Genomic DNA, 6,153 nt, shown 5'->3' on the forward strand with positions numbered 1-6,153 from the left:
TAATTGCAATGCTGAATAAGCATTTTCAGTGACAATGTTTGGATTTGAAATCAAAATAATGGATAAATGTTGTGTTTGTAGTAAACAGCCATGGATCAGTAGCGGACTCTTGTGTGAAAGCACAGTCCGTGCTGCTTCCCCTCTCACAAGAGTCATCTAAGAGGGGAATTCCCCTCATTTTCAAAAATGAAATTCAGGCCCTGAATAAATGTCTAAAAATCCTGATTGGAGTATCACTATAAATAGGTATAAATTATAAAAAGAATGTTTTAAAAAGATCGGTATCGGTGATCGGTATCGGCAGATACTGCTTTCTGTGATCGGCGATCAGCCTCAAAAATCATGATCGGAGCACCCCTAATTTTCGATATAAGCCAAGAGGAGACTAGTTTTCCTTTGCTAAAGTAAGGAAGCTTTGCTTCCTTTGCTCCTGTAAAAAAAAAGTTGTCGACATCTTACGTCATCCTCCCGGAGCTGCTTCCGTTTACAACTGTTGGCGCAAGCTAGATTAAAGTGATTATTAAGTTTTGAATATGGATATTTTTCTTACAAAAACGAATAGATTCCCTACAGAGGCCTTTGTTCACCCCCCGGAGCTGTGTGAGGCACTTTTTATTACGGGTGCATGTGCTTTATTTAACTTCTTTTGGACTGATGCACTGCAACAACCGCTGACTGCCAGTAAACAGTTTGAAAGATCAAAGTAAATGTTTAATATAACTCCGATTGGATTCCTCTGAAAGAAGGAAATCATATACGCCTAGGATGGCTTGAGGGTGAGTAAATAAGGGGCTAATTTTCATTTTTGGGTGAACTATCCCTTTAATATTTTTGTGGAAAATGGGATACACTTCCATTTAAAAAGATGGGGTAAGATTTTTTTAAAACCAATAGAAATTAATAGTTTTTATATTTCAAATAAATGCTGTTCTTTTGAACTTTCTAATCATCAAAGAATCCTGAACAAAATGTATTGTGGTTCCGACAAAAATAAAAAAGCAGAAAAAACAGATAATAACAACAACCATCATTAAAAACTGAGCACCAATAATAACTGATAATAACTGAATCAGCATATTAAAATGATTTCTGAAGAATCATGTGACACTGAAGACTGGAGTAATGATGCTGAAAATTCAGCTTTCCAAACACAGATAACACATAATAATTAAAATATATTAAATATATTAAAATAGAAAAAAAGTTTGTTGAAACTGTAGTAATATATATATATATATATATATATATATATACGGTGTCTTCATGTTCTTCAGAATCAGAAGCAAAGACTCGTTCTCAGGCCGCCTTTCCTTAACATCAAACCAGGAGCCCCTAGCTCAGTGCTGAATTATAAATTAGGCTGTCAGGCGACCCACTGTTTATGAGCTTGGGGGGTCATTTAAATTTCATTTGAAATGGGATTTCTCTTTAGGGTCCGTCTGCTCAGCAGAACAGCACCAAAATAAAAGAAAAAACACATTATAACCCCTCAACCTACAGGTCTGGATGCTCCAGAACAAGGGAGGGGGAACACACCATATTGTACAGGCAAAAAAATAAGTGAGCTCTGTCACAGTGACCGGGCTGGGGAAGTATGAGTATAGTTCAGTATTCAATCTGAAAAAGTGAAATAGAAATGATAGGAAGTGACTTAGACAAAACTGCACTTTGGAAGACGTTCAATGCTTTAGATTTGGTCCATTATGGTTCACTATTATGGAAGGAGAAATACATAAACTTATGGAAACACGTAAAAAAAAAATGTGATCATGTGTCTTGAATCAGGCCCAAAATTAACTATTTTTACACAAAGCAAGAAGGGAAAACAGAAAGTGTTGTCACACAGTATGGTTTATGATTTAATAATGTAATGTGTAGCAAATAATATTGGGAATATTATATCAAATTTGACATACGTAGTGAAAAAACGTTGAAACAAAATATGTTACAACACTCCCTGGTCTCCCTTATGAATAAAACCGTTCTTGCCTTTGGAGCAGATTAATACAAGACTTGTAACGTTGAGGATGATAGATCTTGCATGTAAAACCTCATTATTGAAATGTCTCGTACTTACAAATTGGAATCAAGCTGGACACGAAATGTCTTCAAACAGCTGAACATTTAATGCAAATTATCCAGACATATGGCTTGTTCATATCAGGTCTTGTTCACATCAAGTCCATTGTAGCCCATGTTTTTTTTGGGGGGGGGGGGGTATCAAAATACAAAAAATTTGGACCTAAAGTGAAATAAAATTGAAAAAGAAATGTCTTTTAGCTTTAAGGCCATCTATAATGTTAGAGTACTCCTAAAATGTATTGTAATTGGAACAGATTCGGGGAAATTATGTCACTTGCTCTCTAATGGGTCCTCTGCAGTGAATGGGTGCCGTCAGAATAAGAGTCCAAAAAGCTGATAAAAACATCACAATAATCCACAATCCACATGACTGCAGTTAAGTGTTTGTAAGAAACAATCCATCATTAAGGTGTAAGACTTGTAAAACAGTTGATCTCTGCACATTTCTCACCTGATTCAGACAAGACAACTTTTTCACTGCAGAAAGCAATATTATAGATAGAGGACTCGTATTTTAGCCAGAAGGAACAGTTTGAAGTTAAAAACATGTTAATGATCAATTTGTTTCTTACAAACACACAGCTTTTCACTTCACAAGATGTTAATTGAGGACTGGACTGGAGTCATACTTTGTGGATTGTGACATTCTAACGGCACCCATTCACTGCTGAGGATCCATTGGTGAGCAACTTATGAAATGATATAGGAATACGAATAGTTAATTATACTTAATGGCACTCTGTACAGATAATCAGCCAAAGAAAATCCCTTGAGCAGAGGTTAAAATAGGACATCATTTCAGTATCATAACAGCTCAAAATCTCCTTTTTATCCCTCCTACATATTCTGCATGCAGCATGTCCTCCTACATGTCAAACAGTGACAAGTGACAAGAGCAAATAAGGTATCACAAACTCTGGGGATGTTATAACTGTCTTTCTGTAATCTGAATAGATAAATCATGACAAAATGCATCAAAATGACAACTGGGAATCAGAATGAGCCACAAACTAAATAGCTTCTTATGATTTGGTGGGAAATTCGTATATTTAAAAGACCATACACATAAGAAACATTCTTTAACTGGATTCCAAAAATCTGGAAATTTTGCTTTTCGAAGGTCTCTAAAGGTTGCAGCTCAGAAGCCCTGCCAGCAAATCCGCCTGGAGATTTCTTGCATGTCAAATGATTGTGATGCATTTCAATAAGCACAGTAGGAAGCTTCCTTTTCATCATCCTGCCGGTGTGCACTGATTCCCCTCATCTGAATGCTGCATTTCTGCTGCGTTGTTCTGTGTTCTTAGTAATCATTTATCTATGTAAAGCATTTGTGCTATACATTTGAATATTTATTCAGGTACACTGAATATAATAAGAGTTTATTGAAGTAGTCAGCATGTCTAGAGGGCTAAGAGTTTGCATAATTTATGAGATTTTGCTGCTAAAATTTGTTTGTCCAAAATAGCATAAACATATATTTATATATATATATATATATATATATATATATATATACACACACACACACACACACACTATGGTGCTCAAGAAACAATTGTCAAATTAATATTTTTGTGGAAACATTATTTACATTTTTTTTGGATTCCTTGATGAATAGAAAGTTAAAAGGAAAGCATTTATTTAAACATTTTTTTTAACAATGTAAAAGTAATATTGTCACTTGTTCAATTTAATGCAGTCTTTCTGAATTAAAGGAATAGTTCACCCAAAAATTTGTAAAAAGCTGTTTTTTTTCGTCCTCTCACATTAAAATTCACCCACATATTTGTTTAGAACGTTTTTGGACTGTTTTTGCTTGTAAATGATGCTTAATCTGTGCATATTTCTCTACTGATTTAGACCAGATGACTTTTTCACTGGAGAAAGCAGGATTATGGATAGAGGCAATGGACTGAATATTTAGAGGCAATATTTACAGATTAAGCAATTGACTTTTAAGCAGCAATGGTTTTTATGAAACATTTTATTTCCCTCAGATTAACAACCGTGTGAATGAGTCTGGGTCAGTCAGGTAGTTGCTAAATGAAGATCTCAATTTTAAGTTGCCTCTTGGAAATGTCAACACAGTGAAGGACAGCCTTGTATCGGGACAATCGAATTTCTCTGACTGTACCGCTCTTCAATGGAGAGAGTAATAATGGAAGAAAAATACCTCCTCTCGAATGGAAAAAAAACACCTGCATTAATATCAAAGACCTGCCACAGAGAGATGTGAAATCACTGCGGCTTTACAGAGAAACGGTGACAAAAACTCAGTGGGGTGGATATTTAATTCCATCTCAGACCTTTGAAGTGAGAACCATCTTTCTGCTAATACGTCAAGTGTGGGAATTATTGTCAAACTTCGTTCAAATTCTAATTTTCTCGTCTCCTCCCCATCAAACCGACTGTTGGCTTTATTTGTTTGTCAGCTAACACATGCTCTCGACATTCCAGCGGAATATAGATTGGCTGCCGGCGTCAGAGCGCAGGTACAGGCATGTGTGGTGCTTGACTGATAGCATCTATAACCACTGGCAACACATAGACTCAATTCACACTAAGAGATGGCACGACAGCAGGCTGCAGGCAAGTTATTTCATGAGGATGAGGAGAGCAAGCCTGTGGCCCAGTAGCCAGCCGTGTCCTCAGAGACTGATGCTCCATCCCCGAGGTCTACTAGAGATATCATGCGGCATCCATCTCATACCCAAGTCCCCTCTAAATCCACCTTGTGCATTTCAAACAAATGTCATTTTGCTCAGAAAAGCACATTTATTTCTGCTTGTTAAAATAATCTAAATATTTATATACTGTATTAGCTCACCTGTTACTCCATGTAATTACCCATACAAAAATTAACCATGGTTTTACAACAAATAAAAACAAAAACCTATGGTTATTGCAGTTAAACCATGGTAACCACAAATTAAACATGGTTTTGCTAACCTCTATCCATAGTTTAACTATGGTATTTGTAGTGAAACTGTGGTATACAAATGGTAATCAATCCGTCAAAAAACTATATGGTTATCTGACAAGTCTCCTGTCCCCATATTAGGAGAAATCGGAAGTGCAGAGGAGTTCTGTGCGCTGTGTGAACATGATGTTACTGTAGTTCTAGGCTAAATGTGAATGTGCATTAATTCATCCCACTCACAAAAAACAGATTTAGTATTCATCAAAATGAATTAAAACAGTGAAATGCAAACTCAGAATATGACGCAAACCTGCAATAATTAAATGTTAAATAACACAAATGTATCTAATCCCATTTTATTAACCAATGTCTTTGCTGCTGACCTTTGCTGATCCAGTTCAACCATACTAATAACCAAAAATGACTTTAGATAAACTAACAATTGTGCTTCATTGTTTTTTTTGTTATTGCTGAAGAGTGTTTCTTCTCCTGCGTTCTAATGTACAGACGTGAATTTACTTTTCCTTCAGCATGAGGTTTATTCATTACACTTTTTGGTGTGAAAGGGCTTTTACATTTGCTATAAATAGAACTTCTTATATTAAAAACAATCAAGCCCTGTTCATATTTAAAAAGTAATGTGAAAGTAACGCAAAAGTAATATAACGCATTACTTTCCATAAAAAGTAACTAAGTAACGTAATTAGTTACTTTTTTAGGGAGTAACGCAGTATTGTAATGCATTACTTTTAAAAGTAACTTTCCCCAACACTGAAAACCAGTTGGCCTTAGCTGATTTTAGCTGGTCTTCCAGCCTGACTGAGCTGGTCAAGCTGGTCTCTCAGCCTGGCCAAGCTGGTTTTAGCTGGTCAGTCACCTAGTCTCCTAGTCTTGCCAGCTAAAGAAGTGGTCAAAAACCCTCTGAAACCAGCCTGCTATATTCTAGGTATTTTTTTATATTAATTTTCTTATTTGCACCATTGAGATCTCATTGTGAATGGGGCTACACAGACAGAACAAATAGATGCAAACCTGCCAATGAAATGTCCTGTTGCTCATTGTTTCTGAAACAGGTTTTGCGTCAGAAAAATGGGGTTGCCAACAAAAGATGGGACAATCACCTTAAGTGTGGGGGGGGGGGGGGGGGGACC

At 36.2% G+C, this 6,153-nt stretch overlaps 1 long non-coding RNA gene across 1 annotated transcript in view; it reads right to left on the reverse strand.

Annotated features, from left to right (window-relative positions):
- Positions 1-2,228: 2,228 nt before the first annotated feature.
- LOC107583159 (uncharacterized) overlaps positions 2,229-6,153 on the reverse strand; it is an 11,398-nt gene continuing 7,473 nt past the window's right edge. The window contains exon 4 of the long non-coding RNA XR_001609016.1: positions 2,229-2,242. This is a non-coding gene — a long non-coding RNA (uncharacterized lncRNA). The remainder of the gene's footprint in view (positions 2,243-6,153) is intronic.

This window comes from Sinocyclocheilus grahami, unplaced genomic scaffold (assembly GCF_001515645.1).
Source record: "Sinocyclocheilus grahami isolate Dianchi unplaced genomic scaffold, SAMN03320097.WGS_v1.1 scaffold50.1, whole genome shotgun sequence".
NCBI lineage: Eukaryota > Metazoa > Chordata > Actinopteri > Cypriniformes > Cyprinidae > Sinocyclocheilus > Sinocyclocheilus grahami.